The following is a 25,013-nucleotide window of genomic DNA, read 5'->3' on the forward strand; positions in this document are numbered from 1 at the left end:
CCGCCTTCCTTCCCTTTGAGGGTCGTAATATGTAGGGGCAAATTTCAGTTAAAAACTATCTTTTCTTTATAATCTATTTTTGTTTCAAAGTAAGGATGAGTGCAGAGAAAAAAAAAACTCTTTTGAAAATGCATTTTTACATTTCTAGAAGAGAATGCAATTCTTAAAGGACCTGAAACTCCAAGCACAAACTTTTGAAGCCAATTATGAAACTTTCACAATCAGAAATTTCTATCTGGCCCCAAACGAGAAGTTCTATTTCCATGTCGAGGTTACCACAGAATGTCACACACAGGTCACTTGACGTCTTCGCATTGCTAGAGATTTCATGGAGGAAGAAACAATCACCTATCATGTTATTTCATCTCACAAAAGTTGTGACAATTTAGATTGCCCACTTTACAAATAGAGAGACAGAGGGTTTCTCTTGCCCAAGATTACTCCACTGGGATTAGGATTCAAACTGAACCTAGAATAAAGACATCACACAAAACAGAAAAGTATGGGACTCATTAATTTTTCAAATATCTTCTGAGTGCCTACTGTATGCCAGACATTGTGCTATGTGCTAGGGGAAAGATGGGCACCCCATCCAGTGACCACAGCATGCTTGTATTCTGGTGGAGGGGGTAGGAAGGGCATCTGGGCAGAGGGAACAGCACATGCAATGATTGTGGGAAGTTTCCAGCAACCTCAAAGGCATCAACCTGGCTGCAAAGAAGTGAGACAAAGGTTGGAGGGAGAACCAGGGGACAGAACATGTGGGGTCCTGACCTCCACTTAGGGACACTAGATTCCAAGCAGGATGATAAACCAGGGAGGTAGTGTGTTGTTATTTAAAGCTGCCTGAAACCTGGAAAAAGGGGGCAAAAGAGGGAGCAGAAAGGCGAAGAAGCTGCTCTAGTCTTCCAGGTTTGAGATGATAGCGCAGGCAAGAGCCGCAGCAGTGGAGTGATCAAGAGGGTACATTCAGTAGCCACAGGGGCTGGCTCCAGGAGTGCCCCCAACACCCAAATCTACAGATGCTCAAGTCCCTTATATAAAATGTTGTGGGATGTGCATACAACCTCCCTAATCCTCCCTGTACCTCCTTCATCTCTAGATGACTTCCAACACTAACACAGTGTTAGTGCCACGTATGTAGTTAGTCTACTGTAGGGAAGAGTGGCAAGGAAGCTTTCACAACTTCAGTGCAGATGTAATTTTTTTCTGAATATATCTGATCTGATGTTGGTTGAATCCTAAGATTCAGAACCCACGGGTATAGGGGGGCTGACTCTATTCTTTTTTTTCCCAACCCATAATAAAAACAAAATAGTTTATCATTTAATTTAAACACATAACATCAGCTAGATAATTGAGTGGTTGGGGCTGACTGTATTCTGAAGGCAAAAGGGGGAGGATTTGCTGATAGTTTAGATGCTGGCATTGGAGACAGGGGTACCAGGAGTCTCCTGTCAGTGGAACCACTATGTCAGGCTGGGAACAGGAGCAGTGAGACGGGGAAGGTGGATAGGACCTCATCGTTACGGTTGGGATATGAGGTGTCCCCCCAGAGCGCCTGGGTTAATGCAGGAATGTTCAGAGCTGAAGTGACTGGATGGTGAGAGCTGTAACCTTATCAGTCCCCCCTCCTAGTTTGGAGGAACTGACTGGGTGGTCACTGTGGGCAGGTGAAGTGTGGCAGGGGGAGGAGGTGGGTCACTGGGAGCCTGCCCTGAAGAGGTACATCTGCCCTGTGGCCCCTTCCCTCCCTCTGTCTGCTTTCCGACTGCCACGAATGGAGCAGACTCTCCACCACGCCCTTCCGCCATGATGCTCTGCCTCACCTTAGGCTTAGGTCAATGGACTCGGCCGGCCATGGACTAAACCTCTGGAACCATGAGCCCAAACAGACTTTCCCCCTAAGTTTTCTTGTCGGGTATTTTGATCCGTGATGGAAAACTGACAAGCACACTCACCTTGAAGTTCTCTCCAAATAGAAGAATTGGGGGGTACTTAGTGCAACTTTAAGTCCTAAAAGATCCTTTTTGGGGAGTTTTAAGCAAAGGAGAAAAATCATTCCCTTTTCCTACGGGGAGGATCACTATGGTGGCAGTGTTTGAAATCGATTAGAGAAGGTGGAGAAAGCTTGGGAAGTTAATTGCTGGGTCAGAATTTTTTTTTTTCTGGGTTAGATTTTGAAGTCTTGGGCCAAGACTTTGGCAGTAGGATAGAGAAGAAAAGACCCATTTAAAATACTTATGGAGGAGAGGAGTTACTTAAAGATATATCAGTGACTTATTATTAGAAGTGAGAGGAATCAGAATGGTCCCACCTTTCTGAATAGTCTCAACTCTGGGAAATACAAAAATTCCAGCAAATTCCCCATTGTTTAACGGGCTGGCACACGTGAATTAATGAACTGTTTAAAAAAATTCTACAGGAAATAAATTGAGTTCTTGAGAGTTGGAGATAGGGTTTATGTGTATTTTTTTTTTTTACACTGGATTCAGAATTTAAGTTTATATCAGGGAGTTGAATCGTAATCATCTTTTCTTTCTGTTCTGGGTAGCTCAGGAGTGCTCCAACCACTGAGCGACATGCCCCAGACCTTTTTATTTTTAACTGTTTAAAAAATTTCTCACCAAGTTGCTTAGGCTGGCCTTCAACTTGAGACACTCCTGCCTCAGGCCTGGCTTCCATGTGTGGGATTCCAGGCGTGCGCCACCCGCTCCACTGAGCCCTAGCAATCTTTTTGACTCTGTCTGCCATAAGAAAGCACCCCATCAAATAACGTGACACTGCAACAGACAGCGTATCCCACTTGTTCCCCCCTCAAGGAGTCAGGCTGGGAGAGTGCGTGTGTCTTCCTCTGATGATGCCGCCACCCCCCCTCCCAAGACGGGCTATGAACTGCATAAGAAAAGCAAGTCCCACTCCTTTGGTTCCTGACCTAATTTTTGCCTTAAAATGGAAACACACATGTCCATTGTCCACTTTGTCCACATGGGCGCATTTCCAGAGATGCTTCAGAACATCAAGCCGGTGCATAAGGGAGGGACATGTCCTCCACTGGGGACAGTAGAGGTTTCTAGGTCTTCAAGCCTCGTGGAAGCACCAAACTCACATTTTGTTTAAGACGCTTGTTTGCCTTGGGAAAAGGCTTTCCAGCCACAGGACTCTTCCTCCCTCCCATTCATATTTGCACAACTTATTGTGTAGAATCAGCTCAGTCCGCTCTTCCTTGAATTCATTCTCTGCCCTGCAAGGCTAGGCCTGCCCTCCTGGGCACTCCTGGACTCCTGGTGATCATTTCTGTCCACCCTGTCTTGTAACACTCAGCTGGCTGCCTCTTCTGCTCGTCTGTGCTCTCCTGGAGAATGGGAACTCAAGTTTTCATATCCCTATTACTCAGCATAGGCCTTTAGGTGCTAAATAAACCCTCGCTTAATAACTGACTGTTGGTCAGCTCTGAAGAGCAAAACCACCTTTAATGAAAAAAGTGGTATGGAGGGTCTGTGGAAGTGGTAGAGGGCTTGCACTCAGCCCTGGGTTTGATGCCCAGCACTGCAAAAAATTAAACAATTGCCGCAGTCCGGCTGCAGCAAACTAACGGGGGGGGGGGGGGGGGGGGGGGGTGACGAGCAACTTGGGTACATTGATACAGCAGGAATGGGAGCCATTTATTGTAGGACCGGAGGGGTATATATACATTCCACACAGCCTATCTTAATTAACATAAACTAGATACAGCAGTCAACCAATAAGGAATCTCCACACTTAATGGCTCTCTGGCGTTACTTCACAAACCACTCCCTCTGCAAAATGCCAGGCGCCATCTTGACTTGTTTACAGACTCTAACAAACAATTACATCAAAAAGTTGCACTAAAAACAACAACAGAAGAGTTTATCTCAACTCTTTCTTGGTACGACTTCGGTTGGGCAATACTCCCCGGAGGTACATAGGAACTATGACACATGGGTGTCTGAACTGAGTTAAATTATTTTATTGGTCATAGAGAACAATAGGAGTACATTTTAAAGATTGATTTTTATTAATATGTGTTTAACAATAACAGCACCGGGAACTAACCTTAATTGGCCACTGGCTTTGTACCAGGTCCCATGGCAGAGACTGCCAGGTGCCTATTAACCTCCAAGTCCTCCTTCCTAACCTCTCTGTTTTATTGATGGGAATGATGTGGATCTTTGTAGTCCTTGGGTTGAGTGTGGACTTTTAACCAAGCTCCAGCCAATGAACTGGAACAGATGTGGGGAGGGACTTTCAGAATGTGGACAGACATTCTAGGAAAGCTCTCTGTCCTGTGTCCAATTGTCTTAGTCTGTTGAGGCCAGTGTAACAAAATATTATGAACTCAGAGGCTTGTAAACAACGGAATGTTATTTCTTATCGTCTGGAGGCCGGGAAGTCTGAGTTAAAGGTGTCAACAGATCTGCTGTCTGGTGAGGGCCTCCTTCCTAGTTCAAAGACAACTGTCTTCTCACCGTGTCATCACATGGTAGAAGGGGCCAGGGAACTTTCTGGGGTCTCTTTTATAAGGGCACTCATCCAATTCACAGGGGCTCTCCTCTCATGACCTAGTTATCTCCCAAAGACTTCGCCTCCTAGTAACATCACCTGGGAGGTTTGGATCTCAACACATGGATTTTAGGGGGGATAGGCCTTCAGTGGATTGCACAGATCCTGACAATGGAGCTATTTTGGATCATGAGATTCCCTGAAGGAGCAATCTGCCTCTAAGATGCCAAAGCCAAAAATTAGAAAGTTACGGACTTCCTGTGACTTCATGAAACCAACCTAGTGGCTGTGGCTGCTGTGTTCAGACATCTTTTACATGCGGAAATTAATCTTTATGTAGTTAAGCTGTTATAATTTTGGATTTCCTATGGCAGGCATCTAAATCTATTCCTAATGAGGTTAGGAATATGAGAATATGCCAATTAACTCGCACATTACTCCTGGTAGTTACACATTATCATCCCCACTTTTTTATTGAAGAAATTGAAGTAGCGGGATGTTTTATTCTGTTTGTGTTACTGTAACTAAATATCTGACATTGGGTTCTTTTATAAAGAAAAGAAGTTTATTTAACTCACAGTTCTGGAAACTCAAAGTCCAAAATTGGGCAGCCCATCTATTCAGCCTCTAGTGAGGACCTTCTGGCTGCATCACAGCATGGCAGATGGCATGCGAGAGAGAGAGAGAGAGAGAGAGAGAGAGAGAGAGAGAGAGAGAGAGAGAGAGATCACATGGTGAGAGAGGAGTAAGGGAGCAAGCCAAGGATGTAGAACTTGCTTTATAACAACTGGCTTCTGCCATGGCCAATTCAGTCCTGGGAGACCTAATTTGGATTTTAGAGAACCAACCCAGTCTCTTGAGAAAAACGTGATCCATTCACAAGTGCAAATCCCTCATGACTCTAAATGGCACTTGAAGGCCCCACCACCTCAGTACTGCTAAACTGAGTGATTAAGCCTCAACCTGACTTTTGCTGGACAAGCCACATTCAGACCTTAGCACTGAGAGAATCCAAATGGCCACTTCCTGGCTCCAGATCCTCCTGTTCCACGGGTCTGACCCTCCATTGTGAATGAACCCATGCTTCTTCACCTGCTTGGGAGTTGATGATTTTATAAGCATACATACTTCCTTCTCCTGTCTTTCAAGCATTTTAGTTTGGTTAGAATTTATTGTTGGACAAAGAAACAAAAAACAAAAAACAAACCAAAACAACAACAACAACAACAAAACAGTTGTACTTTGTTCTTAAAGGTTTTAGCCCAAAGAAGGAGGCCTAACCAGAGAGCTTGTGTGCTCAACCAGAGAACTTCTGTAGAGTTGCAGTTTTGCTTTAGAGAGATACAGACCCATTCTTTGTCCTGTTTTGGCCACGTGGTGCTGGAGAGCAAGGCAAATCTGCTGATGCTTCTGCCATTTAATGAACAAGAAAGAAGAATGAGCTCCTGAGGTGGTCCTTGTGCAGAGACAGTGTGATGCTACTGGCAGATTTCTGTTCTGTACTCAGGATCTGATGCTTGAGTCACTCTGTCCTGCCAGGGTGTGTGGGTGGGAACCAATATAATCAATGATGTCCTAGGAGAATTTTACAACTTGGAGCAATCTCTCTAATCAATCTTTCAACATATTTTTTCTTCAATTCCAAGTTTCAACATATATGTGTATACGTACCTGGACGCATACATGTACATATATACATTTATACTAAGAAATTTAATGAAATCACAGGGAGAAAAAAGCCCAGAAACAAAAATATTATAGATATTTTTTTTCCATCTGACTTTGGGCATGTCAAAGGATAATCCTACAAATAAACTTTATCTGAACTTCATTTGCCATACCTTATGCATTTGTGCAAAGAGAATTCAATTTCTAAATCATAGCCCTTGAATTCCTTTGTAAGATATTAACCCAGCCATCACGTCCTTGCCTTTCTTTCCTCTAATGGAACTCATTCTAACTCTTAAGAGGATCATGCCATTTTGCACATCAGTGAATAAGCCTCACAACTCCCATTCCTGCCCACAGCAAGTGCCCTTGAGGTTAGAGCGCCATGGTTAAACACAAAAGGTCCCAATGCTCCAAGATTCCACAGATGCCTGTTGAATTACCAGGATGTGCATACACTGAGAACACTTCACAAAAGGGGTTTCTCCTCCAGGACCCTCCCCCACACTCTCACTCCCAGCACAACTAAAAGGGGAAAAAAAAACCCACTTCAAACAGAGCACCTGGTAGGAATCTTTTCTACTTCAACTAATTGCTATTTGCAATGGCATGAGGTTGGGGGACAGGCAAGGGGGTGGAGACTCCTCCGGCTAATAATGAAGTATCAAACCACAAAATGATTTCATACAGTGGATTGTTCCACTGCAGGGCAGCCAACATCTTACATTAATTTTGAGTTGCAGGAAATATAGCTCTCATACAAAGAAATACATTCCTAACAAGGCACAGAGATTAATTTTCAAAATGTCCTTAATGCAAAAGCAAGCAAAGAGTTTCAAGTTGTTGCAGACTTTCAGTGTGACTTTTATGGATGTCTAAAAATGACTCAACTTCCTGACTTTTTCAAAAGCATTAATGTTCCTAAAAGAGGAAACCCCCAACTTTTACACCAATGAAGGTTTTAATTATGCTTTTGTGTTTGTGACAACTTGTTTAATGTCTGTCTCATCGATTTGATCGCTCGAGTTACATGGACAGAATCTTTGTCTATGTTCTGTCAGCACCCTATCCTCAGTAGTTAGCACTGTCTGGGGCATAGGTGTTCAATAAATCTTGTTGGCTGCATGAAGGAATGAAATCTAAGGCCACAGACAACTCTTTATATGTGTGCAATATTATCCTGTGGGTGAATGATCGGAACTGAAGAGACAAAGGAAGGAGATTATAAAACTGTATACGTTATAATGAAGAGGAAATTCTTAGCTGTAGGGGAGAGATAATGTTTCTATATGTGGGTTATGGCATGAATTACTCTGGTAATTTGTGTCTGTAAATTAATTAATTAATTAGTTCATTCATTCATTCACTCAACATTACAGTAGACACTTCAGGGCTTTACTTCTTAGACTGCTCTTATTGTCAGTTGGAAGTGGCTAGATACTCTTCTGAGAGAGAAAAAAAAAAATGATCCAGCTGAGCTTGGTGGTGCGTGCCTGTAATTCCAGCGTCTTGGGAAGCTGAGGCAGAAGGACTGTGAGTTCAAAGCCAGACTTAGCAATTTAGCAAGGTCCTCAACAACTTAACCCAAATAAAATATATAAAAGGTTGGAGGTGTGTCTTAGTGGTTGAGTGCCCCTAGGTTCAATCCATGTTACCAAAAAAGAAAGAAAGAAAGAAAGTGACGACCCAAATTTATTTATATTTATTTACAAATTTGAAAAGTAAAATAACTGTGGTTTTCATGGAAGTTCCATTATATTTTCAAAGGTGGTTTTGCTAACGTGGACTTAACTCTACTAGTTAATCTACTTAGTCTGTTTCCACTTTATTTGTGCATTACTGTTTATGTTTGCAGAAATCTCTTTTCCTACCATTGTTCCATGCCTTTACACCTCCAATTCTATTTTTCCCCCACTTTTTTTAAATTGGTGCATTACAACTGTACGTAATTATAGTTGTATAGGATGGGATTTGCTGTTCCAATTCTCTTAACTGGATCAGTGCTCACAATGATTTGCTGAGCAAAATATTAGTGAAAAAAATAAGTATCTAATTACTACATCTCGAAACCATGTTATAGGAACAAACAAGGATTAGGGCTCAAGTGTAAAGGTGAACATGAATGTCCCGGAACCACTGGATATATGTGATATGTTTTTGATATCCCCTACCCTGACAGATGGATGCACACAAAGAATCAAAATGAATTTCTGAGGGTACAATTTGCTATGAAAAAAAATTACACCTAAATAATTCTGACTTCAAAGATGAATGGCTGACTGGGTATGAGAACATTAGGTTGTATTTCTCTCCAGCATTCAGGGTATTGTGTGTTTGGAAATTGTGGAGGAGAAACATAAACCCAAGGACATTTTTAATCCGTTTTTAGACAAAGCCTGGTGATAAGCTCTTGAATTACTCCAGGATAAGGACAAAAGCCACACTTTCTGATACTAAACTGGTGAATTACTTAAATCACAGGAGAGACAAATGTTCTTGTATTATCATCCAAATTCATATTCCTCGAAGCAAAATATTATTTAGTTGCACTGTTGTTCAGATGATTATAAGATGGCTCTCAGGTTAACAAAAAAAGATATTATTCTCTGAGAGAAATCAGGATAAGGCGTTGGCATGACTCCTTCGTTGGCATGACTCCTTCATCAGTGACACTTAAGGACTTCTTTTTAGTCACGGTACATAAAAGAAAGAAGTTGCCGAGACCTTATTGTCGGATGAAGCTTTTGATGTGCACAGTGTAGGTCAGCACTGGTCCTTTATGTGGATGCATATGAGGGTAAAGTTCCATTTCACGCACAGCCTGCAAAGGGTGACCGGAATCAGTAGCCAAGCGTTACCTTGCAAATAAAAGAGTTTGCACCAAATGCCATGATTCAGAGAGAGCTAGCTGAGGCAACTCTGAGGAACACTACTGACATTGTGCAGAGAAATGCAAGGTCTGTGCGACTCTTCCAAGTTGGGCAACAGAGGGGCCCTGACACTTTGCAGCCCGAACTTGATTCGGGGTTGAAATGGTGAAAATCACAAGTCCATGCGTCTGTGGAGGGCGTGTCTTTATTACTAACTGAGCAACAAGGAATACAGAACATTTAGTTTTTTGGCACTAGTGTATGCTAGCTTTTGATAAAGAATGTGCTCTTGCAATTTTTTTTCCCCAAATGCAGGATGAGAAAAACCATTTTTCTTCATAACACAAAATACTCTTTAAAAAAAAATCAGATGATATATTTCTGGTCAAACTTTAAAACCACATGCAAAGGCTCCCTGAAAAATACATTTGAGAAAAGGCAGAAAAATTAGTTCACAAGGAATTTACTGGCCAATCTTCCAAGCTGATTAATGCAGTTTTTAGTTGTCACATAAGATATGCTTATTAAGCCAGACACCCAAAACTACCAACTGCTCATGTCCACCCCCAACCACCTTTCTGTATGCTCAGACATGCAAAACTATGAAGATACAGACATATTTCTTTCTCACTTTCCTTTTATTAACAAAAATGTGGTATTAGACCATGTAATTTAATTTGTAACTTCTTCTTTATTAACCCCCAATATAGTATGGGTCATTCTCCAGATCAATAGATACAAAAATTTATTTAAAATAATCTAGTTTTATAAATAAAATAATGAAAAGTAAACCAATGGAATGTGTAACATGTCCGAAGTGAAGAATAATGCTAAGTGAATTCCTTGTTAATATGGAATTTTATGTAATAGCTGATCTTTTAAAATTTAAAATTTGGGCTGTGCCTCTTTAACAGTTCTTCAGGTGTAATTGATTTAAAATAGACTGCAAATATTTAAAGAGTACTATTGATAAGTTTTATCATATGAATATGCCTATGAAACTATCACCACAATTAAGATAATGAGCTTATCTATCACCCAGAAAGTTCTCTCATGCACCTGGGTGATCTTGCCCTCTGGCCCCGCCCACTCTCCTCCGGCTATATCTGTAGTTTAATGCCCATTATATGCATGAGTGAATAAAGATAGGAACAGAATATGAAGGGAATGAGATATTGGGAAAAGCAAAGGCACATAATGCAAAGGAGCATCATGCTCAGCATAACTTCTGTGGCTGAAACAATACCAAAATATCATACTTTACAACAATAAACAGTTATTTCTCTCAAGCACGTGCATCTGGGTCTTCTGGGGCTTGGCTGATACCATCGGGTTATGGTTGGGTTCAGTTGGTTGGCTCCAGGGGCTGCAGGTAGATTGACATCTGCTACAGGTGTCTCATTCTGGGACCAGCAGGCATAGACAGTATGTTCAAGCACAAGAGGCCAAGCCCAGTCACTCAAGTTCATTTAAAATTTCTTCTTGCTTCAAGACTACCAATATTCCGTCATCCAAAACAAGTCACATGGCAAAGTCCAACATCAGACTGGTGGGTAAACGTGCCTTGCCTACTCTGGTGGGAGTTCTTGAATGATTATCTGGTAGAGGGCATAGATGCTGTTATGGTTTGATTCTGGAATGTTCCCCCAAAGCTTGAGTGTTGAAGACTTGGCTCCCAATGCAGGAGTGTTCAGAAGTGGGGCTCATGAGGGCTTTGACCTTATCAGTGGATTAATCCATTGAAGGATTAATATAAATTGATGGTATTATCGAGAGGTGGTGGAAACCATAGGAGGTGGGGCTTAGTTGGAGGAAGTAGGTCACAGAAGGTATGTCCTGGAGCAATTTCTCTTGTCCCCAGCCCTTTCCACTCTTTCTCTCCCTGCTTCCTGGCCACCATGAGGTGAACTGCTCTGCTTAGCTATAACCTTCCACCAAGATGTTCTTCATCATCTCAGGCCCAGAAGCAATGGGGGCAAATATTCATGGGCTCAAACCCCTGAAACTGTGAGCCAAAATAGATGTTTCCTCCTTTAAGTTGTTTTTCTCAGGTATTTTGTCACAACAATGAAAAACTAACACAGATGTGATTTTTTTTTTAACGGAAAGGAGTGAGGATGGGAGGGATAATTCAGTATATCATAAATAGCTACATGGTAATATGGAACTGGAGTTGAAAGGTGGGGAATTCCTATTTGATAGTGGAAACTCTTGGTGCCTTTGACAGCGTGCAGGTTATTAAATGACAGGTTACTGAAGGACATGACTGACTCTGGAACCTTAGGACATGCCATCTTTAGCAACTACATGCAGGATAAGAGGAATGCAAGGAACAATTAGGGGGAAGCTATCAAATGTGCCAAGGGAATGTGGTCAGAAGCCAACGTTCAAGCAACCAAAGGCCCTACTAAAATGTCAATACTTCCAAACAAAGGCATTTTGTGATTCCGCCTCCTGACTTCAACCTTCTCAGCTAAATGAGAGAACCAACGTGGAGTCTCTGAGCCTGTTTTCTTTTCATTTGCTTCCTACTATGACCGAAAGAAGTATCACAAAGCAGGAAAATAGAGCTAATTTCAGTTCTCTGCCAAATCCTAAAACATACACAAGGAAGGGCTATTCACTATTCCACAAACCCTTCTATATACAAACACACGCAACGGCCTGAACTTGGTACAGTTTACTATGAAGGATCCTATGTGTCTCATATATTTAGTACATTGTCTGGTCAGCCTTATGGAATTATGCACTCACTCATTTTCTATGACTCATCACTTCATAAGCACTGGGAGGACCCCGACCACAGCTGTGCAGAAACTTCCATAATAAAACCATAATGGACACTGCACAAATTGCCGTTTTTAGGTTTGAGGTTTCATTGCAATTGGGAACATGGGATGAATTTCCTTGAGGCTTGGTTTGAAGAATGTCTAGTTGCTCTTTGCCTAATCCTGAATCTGGTCTATAGCTTTAGGGAGAAAATAGGCTCTAAACCCAGTGCTAAACAGTGGCATCGTTTGTATGTAGTTGAGTCGTCATCTGTGGAAAGGCCTATTTCTCCTCCTTGGACATGTACTGAGAACAGGAAGTGACAGCTTAGTCCACCTCCATTGGCCATCTGGTACTTTCACTCCGCCATCAGTATCCCTGTGGATAAGGTCATGTTCTGAAGCGGTATGTCAGTTATCAACGGATGACCTCTACTTATCCCTCTTTAACACAGCCCATGGTTTCTGTCTCCTGATTGGGCCACCACTGCCAATCATGGTGTTTAGGGATCATGGCAAACCGTCTCTCATCTGATCTCTCCCCAGATTTGCCTCTTCAGTCTCACCTTCTCTCTCACCTCTGGCCTGGGCCACCCTTTCACTTGCCCTACTTCTCTCTTCCTACACTTTTTTTTTTTGTCATTGAATCCCACTCACCCTTCTTCACATGACAGAAGGAACCATTTTCTCTGGAAAGTCTCTCCTGAACCAGTTAGTGCTGAGTTGAGGGGCTTTACCAGGTGCTCCCATAACCAACTTTTAGTACTTACCACTCTGCATCATAGTTACCTGTTTCCTTCTCTTTCTCCCATGAAATAAGCTCCTGGAAGGCATAGAACTTACATCTTCCTCATCACAATCTTAGCTCCTAGCTGGGTCCAGGTACATACGCCCAGGGGTCCCTCATATAGGTTTATTAAATGAATGGCTGAATGGAAGGTACCTCCTTTGATGGAGATAAAAATCTGTCAAGGAAGATTAGTGCACAGAACACTAGTTGAACTTAAAATTTTAATCCCAAATTACCAGGAGAGAGGGAGAGAGAGAGAGAGAGAGAGAGAGAGAGAGAGAGAGAGAGATATCAGAGCATAATGAAGAGGCCGTGTTCAAGCTGTTTCATGAAGAGTTTCATGAAATAGATGAGGGATGTACAGTGGAGGGAGCAGAGTAAGCAATTATAAGAGGAAGCCTCATTTATGGTACGTCCTGAAAAAGTAAAAAGAAATGTCAGTTTTCTCGGATGGTCAGATGCATGATAGGGAAACCAAACTGTGATAAAGAATGGGAAGAGGAGATTTGCGGTCAGATTCTGAAAAGCCCTTGAGATACATGGAGGAGCCCTGGTGGTCAGCAGTATGGTTCCAGCAGTATCACTGCCCCCTGGGCATTTGTAAGAAAGGCCTCTGATTCGATTCTGATGCACGCTAGAATTTGGGGGGTACTCTCATCAGAGAATGGGAATTTTCCTCTTGCTCTGAGGCCCACTGTCGTCGTGTTTGTATTTACTATAGTATATCTTCCCCAAATCTCCCTAGGGACACTACTTTGAGGTTCATTTGACTAGTTAAATAATCTGTGGTGCATTCTCTTGGCTTCTGGATCGTGTATCAGACATCTTCAGAGAAGTCTGACCTCAAAAACCATCCCCAGTCCACAATTTCTGCATTAACACATTACATCCCTGCTCCAGATTCCAAGTTTATCAGTGGAAAACTCTTCCCCTTCCTTGTAGAGTTTGTTTGTGGGATTCCTCTGCTTGGAACTTTCCAAGAGAAGGAAAGTCTCAGGAATGGTTTATGTTTGCTTGTTTTGGGGTGAAATCACAGACCACTGCTCTCTCCAGATCTGTTTCCTTAGGATTTAGCAGTTCTTGTACTGATGCCCATTCTGTCCTTCTAAACAAGGTCATCTCTCTGGCAGCCTCAGAGCGTCACTATCCTTTATTAGAATTTCTATGCACTCCTCAGGTATGGAGGATTGATGATAAGGTCACCCCCACCCTTCATTCTCATGGACACCTGATGCTCAGGGTTAGTAAGAAGATGGTATATTCAGTCTCTTAGTTGATCTGCACACCATTTGCAAGGATTCCCCTGGTTTATTTTTGTTGTAGACTTTGCATTTCTTAAATAATCCAAGTTCATTGCCGTGTCTCATGCTTTTATGCCCTTCTTTCCACTTCATCCTTAGGAAAGTCTGGTAACTACTCAGTTACAAGCTCATCTAAAGACCTGGCACTTTTCTTTGAAGTTGTTCTTCATTCTCAAAATTATGTGATATGCCTTTACCATTGAATTGTAAGTTCCATGAGGTTAGAAACCATTTATGACTTGTTCACTGTATATAGTATTTTATAGTATATAGTATAGCAGGGCCTGGAACATGGCCAGGGCTCAATAACTATTTTAAAAATTCTATTACTGAAAAAGTGATGTGATATGATATGTAAGTCAAAATAATTTACCTCTTAATAAGCCAGGGCCTGATGCCTTGTAGTTGTCTGCATTCATTACACAATTATTGACACCTTGGCACATCCCATGCCCATCGCACTGGACTGTATTCCTTTTGCCTCTGGATCTACCAGAATTCTGTTCCTTCTTTAAGACTCCATTTGCAGTCACATATAAGACCACATACATGGATTGTGCCTTTCACAACTCCAGGGCTTGATGTTCTAGGAGGCCACAACATGAATGGCACCCCCTGGAGGTGTGCAAGCTTAGATGTCTCCTCTACCAGGAAACGTTTTTCAGTATGGATTATAATCTCCATGTCACAGTGATCTTTGTTTCACCCAGCACCTAAAACAGACTTGCTGGTAGCAAACAGAGTATAAATATTTGCAGAAGGTATGAATGAGCTCCTCTGTCGCAAAGAGCCATTTGTCCTGTGTGCTTCACACCTTGTCCTTGTTCCTTAGGAAACTTTTTGTATGCAATGGTGTTGATGAACTTGATAATTATGATCCAGCTTCCAGTGGTTCTGGAACTTGATTGCTCCCCCTCCCCCCTGAAATGTGAGGGCCTAGAAGAGCCTGTCATGACAAGATTGAAGACCCTCTGCCATCTCTGCCAGGTGGATCAACTTGCCATGGAAATATGTGGAAATTGTGTACACCCATGTTTTAACCAGCCTGGAAGTTTTACTTCAGGGTGTGGTACATGCAGTTCAGGCCACAAACCATGGTTTCTGAGAAGTGCTGTTTTGAGAGTGAAGGCTCTGGAAACTTGGAGAGGAAGTCCAATCAGCTCTGATGGAGGACAGTGATACTCCAAGGTGGCCAGCCCAGCTCCAAACATTAGGCACAGCCACCCACCAGGCACTGCTGGCTTGAGTTGTATGGTAGGGTGGTTTCCCGTGTTTTGAACAGTTAGGAAAAAAGGAGGGCGTCATAAGCTGAAGTGGGAAGATCTCATATTTCCAATAGAACCATCTGGAACAGATGATTTCATGTTCTGTATATTTAGGGGTCTCAGATCTTGCAGGGTTGTTTGTTCTCACTAGCTGTACGGCCCAGGGGTCTATTGCAGTGTTCTGCTTGACAGGACATTTATGGAAAGATGCCCTCTGTTGGCCATGTCATCTCCCAGGATAAGATGTCAGTAAACTGCAGCCCCCGGAACCAATCTGGTCTGCATCCTGTTTTTGTAAATAAAGTTTTATCAGAATTCAGCGGTGTACATTGGTTACTGCTTTTACTCTACAATGGCAGATTTGAGGAGTTGAAATGCAAACTGGGGCACACAAAGTTAAAACTATTTAATTTCAGTCTTACTTGGTAATTTTATTATGTCTTGAATGACTCTATCTCCAAATACAGTCATTTTCTGAGGTACTGGGATTAGGGTTTCAAAACGTGAAGTTTAAGAGGACATGGAGCATCCCAGAGTCTCACCATGTGGCCTGTACTCTCTTCCTTTCTGCAGGCCCCACATTCCTATGTGAGACCACATATGGGGGTGTCACGGTACTAACCCACCGTGGATGATATAGCTGGTCTGCTGGCTGGGCAGGTCTCCTCATCTTGTCCACTTTCTTTATCAGAGGAATTTCAATTTGGGGTCAAGGGCTCACTAATGACTGTTTCCCCTATTTCAACCTTCAGTTAAGTTTTTAACATCAAGGTCAGCCCAGTATAGATAAATCACATAAATACTTCCAATGTGCTACCTTTGTTTTAAAACAAGGGGCAAACCGTTTGTATGGAGGGCTACTTAATAAATGCTCAACTATAGGAAATTAACTAAGTCTATTAGAAAATAGCCAGACTGTGGAAATGTGATATAGTCTTTTAAAAAGTTTGCTGAATAATATTTAATGATCCTGAAGGCTCTGTTCAATATTTTTAAAGGGGAAAAAAAGGCAAGGTACATTAAAAAAAATCCATTCTGGGGCTGGGGATGTGGCTCAAGCGGTAGCGCGCTCGTCTGGCATGCGTGAGGCCCGGGTTCGATCCTCAGCACCACATACACACAAAGATGTTGTGTCCGCCGAGAACTAAAAAATAAATATTAAAAATTCTCTCTCTCTCTCTCCTCTCTCACTCTCTCTTTAAAAAAAAAAAATCCATTCACTCATTTAATGAGTGTTTATTGAACACCAGGCACTGTTCTAGTTTAAGGGGGATTCAGTGGTGAGCAAAGCAAAATATTTGATTCCATGGGGCCTCAACTGCAGTGGGAAACATGGATAAGGTGGTATATGATGCACTGGAGGAAAATAAAGCAGAGCACAGAATATAAGAATGAGCAGGAGAAGCAGCTATTTAGCTTGTGTGCACAGGAAGGCTCTTGGAGGGGTTGAGATTTGAGCAGTGACTTGGTTGGGGGGCTCAGAGGAAGAGCAAGAAGAGAGGACATAGGTGCAGAAGTCAGGAGGTAAGTGCATGCCCTGAGTGCCTGGAGAAAGTCAGCGGGCCAGGGTGGCTGGAGTGGAGTGAATCAACTGCATGATTTCAATTCTGGAAGAAAAGTGGAAATACAGAGGGGAAGAGGCTGTGTGGAGATGTAGCAGGATTCAGACCCTGTGGGTGATCCTTATTCCTTTCCCTTTGGTTTTCTATAATACTCTGAATTTTTCTACCACACGTGTGTATTACTTTAGAAAAAGTTTTGGTGTGAGACTTTCCACGGACCTCATTACCTTTGCCCCGGAAGTTCTCCGTGGTCCTGCTGTGCCAGTTTTTAGACAGCCACTCTTCAACAGAAGAGAACCCCTGGCTGGGAAAACCAGAGAGAGCGCTTGTTCAGATGCACTCCGACAACAGCGCAGCCCCTGGTTTACAGTGAGTGGTAAAGGTGTTAATGTTTCCTCCCAGTGGCGTCTCTCCGCCACCAATATGCATCGGCTGAGTCTAATGACAACCTAATTGTCAGCAGAGATGGGAGCAGATGTCTCACCAAATAAAAAGCTTTTGTGTCCACGGGTTGACCCCTTTGGGGCTTTGGTACTGTGTGTGACCCCCGTGAGCAGTTGTGATCAATCAAGCATGTTTGTTGATTGTTGCTTGCAGTGTGTACCAAGTGTACAGAGACACCTGGGCCAACTGAGCATGCTCACAGGCTCTCCCCAGCCCTGGCCTCGGCCTTGTCTTTGTTCCCTCCATAAGACACCACAGGTTGGAATCAAGGGCTTTATTGGCATGGATTCCAAACAGTTCTTGTAGCTAGAGTCGTCACCCACCCCATGTATGCTGTGAGTCCCTGGGGGATTTACAGTGGGTCCTCCATTCCGCGGACCTAAGCAAGTGAGGAGGTTGGTACTGTTTCTGATCTCTTGAACAAAGAGGGGCCATGTGACTTGAAGGGACCTGGCCCGCGTTTCCATCCTCTGGTATCAAGGAGACCAAGGCCTCCCTGTGTGGGGAGGTTGGGGGGAAAGTGATCTGGGTTTAGATATCCCCTTTCCCTCCTGAATGTGCACCTTCTAGGTAAGGTCAAGGTGATGGTTATCAGCTGGCAAAGGCAGAGGCACTCTGTCTCCCAAAGATCTGGTGGAATTAGCCATGTTGATGAACAGAATATGCTTCTGTTAAGAGAATAGTCCCTTTATGTTGACCTGAGCAACCAGCGATCAGAATTCAGGTGCATTGTAATAAGGTTAACTGCCAGGAAGCAGGACTCTACCCAAGGAGAGCCCTTCCCTAAGAAGGATTACTTTGAAAAGTTTGGATTCTGTGATCCCAAGTCCAAAGTTCCTAAGTAGTCAAGGAAGAAAGGAAACAGATTCCATGGTCAAATGGGTCTGGCCCTCGCTTGGTCAGATGAGTTTGGAAAAACTGCTTCAGGCCTTACCAGAGCCTTCAAGGTACAATATAATTAATGGAAGTGTGTTAATTGGACTCAGTCTTCCTTATGAAATAATTGCATTTTGCAGAATACTGATCAATGTTTAGGGAGAAATTGAATCAACGGTCTTTTTTTTTTTTTTCTTCTGATTTTTGTTACTTAGTGTTTCATGACTTTCTAATAAAAGAAAAAAAAAAAAAAGTTCGAGGCTGTGGGGAGGGTTCCCATGAGCCTCACCAGCTATAAATGCAGTTTTCTGAGTCGTTCGTGGGTTTTTGAACCAGTGGACAGACAGATAGGAAATGGAAAGGGAAGGACTCGTCACCAGGACTTCTCAAGATTCCCGTTGCTTCCCTCTGCTCTATTTTTACTCTTGGGTGATTCTGGGCCACTTCCTGTTGTTTTTACACTTATTGTTGTCAGAGGAAGCCAATTCATTTCAATATCAGCCCGAGCAAAACATTTAGGACATTCTCCGCTGCTACCAAAAAGGAACCATGTATGTGCTGCTTTGCATTCCAAAGCCCAGCACTCAGACAAACACAACCAAACAAAAGAAAAATAAGCCAAACACACTCCCCCCCACACACACACACACATGCACTGGCACACACACTCACGCATGCACGCACACACGTGCAGAGTGGAGGAGTTCTCTCCACACAGGGCCAAACGCCCTGCCAGGCCACTGAGATCCAGTCCCTCCAAGACAAAACAGCCTGAAAACAGAAAACTCACTAAGCTTTTCCCTGCCTCCCTTTTTATCTTGGAAGAGGAAAGGGAAGAGGTGACAGAGAAGAGGAGAGAGGAGAAGACAAGAAGACGGGCCAGGAAACAGCATGGAGCCCTGGAGCATCATGTGACCGCAGGCTGAAAGTGGAGCCGTGGGCGTCTCGCCCGGGTCTCTCCGATGCCCAGGGACACCGCTGACCTTCTCCTGTGCGCTGGAGCCTCTGAGAGCTGGAAAGTCCATCCATCTCCTCGTGTGCCAAGGCTCCTCTCCCTCTCCTCCTCTCCCCGCCTCCCTTCCTAGCAGAAGTTCCCTCTTAAAGCCACGCGATGGCCACTCACCTGGGAAGGACCAGCATCTGCCGGGCATGCAGCAGAGGTGGTGTTTGAGTCGGCTGGTTTGCTGCTGTGATCGAAAGACTGGACAAGAGCCATTTTAGGGTTGGAGAAGTTTATAAGCCACTTAGGGTTTCAGAGGTCTCAGTCCACAGACAGCTGACTCCATTGCCCTGGGCCAGAGGTGAGGCAGAGCAACATGGGGGAAGGGGGTGGAGGAGGGAAGCAGCTCAGGGCAGGACAAAAGGGAGGAAAAAGAGAGGGAGAGAGAGACAGAGAGAGGAGAGTGAGAGAGAGATACCTGCTCACCAGGGACGGAATATAAACCCCCGATGCACGCCCCCAATAACCTGCTTCCTCCAGTCCCACCAGGCCTGCCTACAGCTACCACCCAGTTAGTCCATTCAAGTGGGTCAATGCACCGATCAGGTTAAGATGCCCAAAACCCAATCATTTCACCTCCAAACTTTCTTGCGCTGTCTCACAGTGAGCTTCTGGGGGACATCACATCTAACCCTAACAGGGCGGGAAAGGGAGAGAGAGGAGGACCAGGAGGGACAAACCCCCAGGGAGCTCCAGCTCTGGGCCAGGCCATGCGAAGTCTTTTCAGAGTTCCTCTTATTTGATACTCACAGTAACACTCTGAGGGAGGTGTAGTTCTCAGCCCTGTTCTGTACAGGAGGACATCAAAGCCTAGAGAGGCTAAGGAACAGGTTAGATGGTTTGGAGGCAGGATTTAAATACGGACAAGCTTGCTAACATCTAAGCCAACATTTTCAGCCACCTCCTACTGTGCTCCACAAAGTCCTCAAGGACCCACACTTCTTCCTGCTCATCTCTATCCAGTCCAGAGGGATGAGTCTTGCCCTCATGGTGCCATATGGCAGCTAGAGCCCCAACCATCAATCTGCATTCCAGGTTCAAGATGAAGGTAAAATGAAAAGAAACATCAAAAGCAGCACACTGCCTGTCTTTTAAAGATGAGTTTTTCAAGTGTCCCTGGTCACTGCAATTCCACTTGTTGTCCATTGGCCAACTTTAGTCTCAGGGCTTCTGCCTCCTTGCAGGAGAGGCTGAGAGGCTGGGACATAGGTTCTTTATTCTGTGATGCCATGTGTCCAGCTAAAAACGTGGGTTTTCCATTGTCACACAAGGAGGAAATGGACACAGGGGCACAGTACACAGGGTCTGCATGAGCAACTCTTTCAAAATGAAAGTCGGATCCTGTTCTGCTTAAAACTGTGTCCAATCGTCTGAGTTCGGACACTCAGGCTAGAGGCCACAGCCTTCGCAGTGTTCCCTAAGGCTTTGGGCATCTCCCCGCACCCTGGCCTCTCTGACCTCATTTCCTAAGGCTCTGTCCCTGCTGGTTCTGCTGAGCCCTGCCAGCCTCAGGCTCTGCCCTCAGGCATCTGCTCATCTCAGCCTCCTAGGTCTCAGCATCCCTTCCCCTGGGCCCACCCCAGCCATTATCTCCGTCTAATCCCACCTGGCTATTCTCTGTTGGCTCACATAAAGGCTTGTGAACTTGTTCTCCCATTAGAATAGGAGCTCAGTGACATCCAAGCTTTCATCTGTTCCATTCACTGCTTTGCATCCAGGGGACCTTCAACAGCGCCAGGCACGCTGTGGGGATCCAGTAAACAAGTATTGAATAGACGAAGGATGGATTGAATAAAGTCCCGCTTTGCCGATCTTCCAGAACTTGGGAGAGAATGAATCGAGGTATGCAATCTAAAAGGGCTTTAAAAGTAGGAAGAGTCAAAGATCAATTACTCTGCTGGTCTTTGATGTCCTCCCACTCGTAAAGACACCCTGTTAACGGGGAAATAAGCCGCGTGCTGTTGGCCATTACTGTTCTGAGGTGAGCATGGTGGGATAGAATTGCCAGTCATTTCTTCCCAAAGCACCAGTACCATTTGTTCTCAATCCAGTCCTGCCCCTGACTTTAGTTTTGAATGAATGTGGCTTTGTGGCACATAGTTCCCTAATATCTCACTTTGATGGTTTATTGCATCTTAAGTGGCATGGAATTGAAGTCTGGGACTATATCAGGCTGATTTCAGGTTGTCTTTTCTTCTCTTTGTGTCATCACAGTTGGGGAGATTTGTCAAGCTGTGTTTGGCCAAGTTAAATGAAGGGACCAGATGGCCCCAAAGAAAGGAATTTGGGTCCAGGTTTAGGAGGAGAAAGGCTGGGGGTCGAAACTCCTGCATAGTTTTTGACCAAAGATCAGAACCACTTTCAGTACTGGGGGTACATTACTGAGTGCTCGTGTACCCCAGCAGAGTTTTACAAGACAGGCGTTTCTTTTTGTGTGATTAATCTCCTAGAACTTTCTGCCAAAACTTCGGAATCCCTTTGCTGTGCTGGAGTTTTAATTATACGTGGCTTTTAGTTTCCAAAGACAGAGAGCATTGATGTATGTCGAACACAATGAAAAGAAAAAAGAAAAATCAGGAGATAAAGAAGTCACTTTGCGATTTTGCTTTTGGCGGGCACTTTTAGAAAGAGAGAAAACAAAACCCCAAATTGGGGAAGAAAGGATGGGAGGAACAGAGAAGGAAATTTTTTAAAAGACCTTTCCTCCCCTGTACAGAAAAGGCGGCTGGCACAGAATCCCAGCTCCAAGCCCGATTGAGAAGTGGCATCCTCCACCATCTGGCTCCACGCGGGGTCAGGAGGCAGGAGAGAGGAAGTCAGACGGCAGAAGGTGGCGGGCATCCAGACAGGAAGCAGGCCTAGTGTGAACAAGTGTCTTCGTGGTAGGGACAGATGGAAAAGGAGACTTTAGAGAAATACTGCTGAGAAAGGATACGCCTGGATTCCTAATGTCCTCTGCTGCAGCGTTACATCGCAGCTGGTGCTCAACAGTCCTGTTTTTTTTTTTGTTTTTGTTTTTGTTTTTTTTTTTTTGCTGTGCTCCATATAAAATGGCTAGGCTTCTGCTCTGCAGCCTGACAGTGTCAATGTGACCCCAAGGGCAAGATGACACACCACGCAAGGGAGAGCTGGAGCGCCAGATGGCCAGGGTTGGCTGAACTTTTCCAGCTCCATTTGGAACGTCTCTGGCGTGCCAGGGTGACCCAGTTGCCAGGTGGCAGGTCTGCAGTGGAGATGGTACATCACTCACATGGTGCCTGTCTCACTCAGGCATTCTAACAATCCGATGACATAAATACGCAATGAGCTATGGTCACCTTGCAAAGAAGAGAGGACAGAGGCTCAGCAAGATTGGATGGCTTGCGCACGGTCACTGAGCTAGCAAATTGTAAAACTGAGATTGGAACCTGGCTCTCTGTTTCCTGTTGAGTGCGTTGCTCATGGGTTGAGTTTTCAGCTCTGATTGGGGTGCACTCTGCTGGATGCTGGGGGGTGGGTGGTGGTGAGGAGCTGGACAGAGGTGACCCTTCTCCTTGGGGCTCTTCTAATCTAAAAAAGGGAGACAGGGTGAATGCAAAGAAATAACTGGATATTCAGGCACATCTGCATGTCCCAAGGGCTTGTTGGAAGCTTCGGCAAGCAAATCTCAGGGGTTTTGAAAAGATTCAGAAAACTGACTCATTGGTTTGGCTGTTGGAGGCTTCTCCATTGGAACTATGCTCAGATTTAGGCCAAAAGATGCATTTGACTGGAGAGAAGGGACTTGGGATTGAGATTGGAGCCGTTGTCAGCAAAGGAGTTAAACAGCCTGAGAAAATTTTCCAGGGTTGATTTTTCTACATAGATAATGAAACTTTTCAGACTTGTCGTAACTGGGATCTTGATATAGAGAGGTTTCTGGAAAATGTTGCCCTGAATGTCATTTGGCTTCCTTTTCACAATTTTCTTGGTATGGCATATGATAAATTGCGAAAGGCTGGTTTCTTGGAATATCAATGACATCCAATTCTCCATGATCCCTCAAAACCAGGGATAATAAATGGGCAAAAAGAAGATGGAAGCATCACACTAAATTGAAGTGTGTCCTCGGGTTTCCCTATCTCTTGTCCTGAGCCTGGGCAAATTCCTGGTGCAGAAATGGTCAGCAAGAAGATACCATGTGACACAAACTTATATGACATAGTAGACTTAGTATCTGGTAAAAACCTCCTGATTCTTCTTTGGACAACCTTCCCTGTCCCAGTGCATTTAGTTTTCAGGGTCTGGCCACCATGTCCCCCACTTGCTTCTGACCAAGAGATGCCTAAAACTCAAGCAAGGTCAATCCTCTCTCCTCAGAGCTGATCCTTGGGCAGAGCAACTTGCAGGTTTGAAGCTGTTCACTCAAGTAGACAGCAGTTCTCTGGAGAATCTGCCCATTAGAGTCAGCTCCCTAGATACCCCAAGCCTGCTTCTCCAACTCTGCCCTCTGCTCTCGCAACCAGTTCCTTGACTTCATCCAAATTTCTCTTTCACTGTTGGACAAAGTTTCTGTTGTTTGCCAACAAAAAGCCCCAAAAGGATGGACCAGGGAAGCTATAAGCATCTTTGCAGGGATATGTCTGCTTCTGTCTGTCCTCTGAGCCACCCTAGAGCGTAAGAACCTGGCCCACAGACCACAGCTCTCAAAAGCAGAATGTGTGACAGCAGGAGGCTGGAATGAGGGTGGGGGGTACAGTAAAACATAGCTTCTATTTCAGAAAAATGACCAACAATCAGTCGCCCCTTGACCTTCATGTGCAACTGTAAGTGTGACGTTGATTATGAGGATGATTTAAGTCTCAGCAGCAAATTTACATGCTGGAGGTTCAATACTATATCTAGCTAAATGTAGACTTTCTATTTCTTGTTTTATTAAAAGCCAAAGAAGCAAAATATATTTCTAATTTCATTATGATCACATTTGCATCCTGAAGACTTATAGTAAATGATTAATATAGTAATGGGACGCCTAGAAATCTATAATGTCCTTTGTTAAAGAGTTGGCTTTTATATCTATGGTATGGAGCTCATGTTCTTTGACATTGGTAGAATATGTCACAAGAGAAACTGGCTAACATTTTACTAGAGAAGGAAAAGTTGGCCAGAAGTGATGGAGAACCTCACAGCACTGGAATCGCATGAGAATCTGCAAACTAGACCAAGGTGACATGTGAGTGCCATTGTTTAGTGCTAGAGGAGCTGGAACCAGGCAGGACAGAGGTTCTCTAGGGAGCTGCAGGTTTGGGATTCAGATGGGACAAAGTTCACCTTCCATTTATGCTTTCCTTTTGGTAGAGTTCTAGCTGTCTGCTCTGAAATTCATGACTTAACCACTAAACGTCTCTCTTCATGTGGGGCACGATTAGCTTATTTTAATATACTAAGAAAAAATGCCAATGAGAAGATGAAAGATCAGCAATGGAAAACTTTAGCAAAAAATAATGATATTTAACAGAATTGATTTTTGGAATTGAGGAATTAAAAGATTCAACCTATTTCTATCTACTCTTTCTGGGTCCAGGTGACGGTCACTCTGACACCAGTCACTCTGTCACCCACTGCTAACACCTGTGGTCTTATAGTACTAACCTGGGAACTTCACTCTTTCTCTGTCTTTCTAGAAATAACCTTTTGTAATTGCATCCAGATTATGAATTGTATCATACAGGGTTCAACCAGGAATGTAGACCCACAGTGAATACTGTGGGAATCAGACCTCTCATAAGAGTGAAAGACACTGGGAAACGGCAGGAATGAAAAGAAGAATGATAGGAATGAAAAAGAAGTCTCTCTGAGCAGTCCTCCCAAAGCACAGGTGCACAAAGCACAGAGGACAATCTGGCCCTTGCAGGGAGCTGAGGAGCTGGGGTACTTCTTTCAGGGGACAGTGAAGGAGAAATCCTTCTTGGGAACTAGGGAATTGA

Source organism: Spermophilus citellus (genome assembly GCF_964194105.1).
Source record: "Spermophilus citellus genome assembly, chromosome: 10".
Lineage (NCBI taxonomy): Eukaryota > Metazoa > Chordata > Mammalia > Rodentia > Sciuridae > Spermophilus > Spermophilus citellus.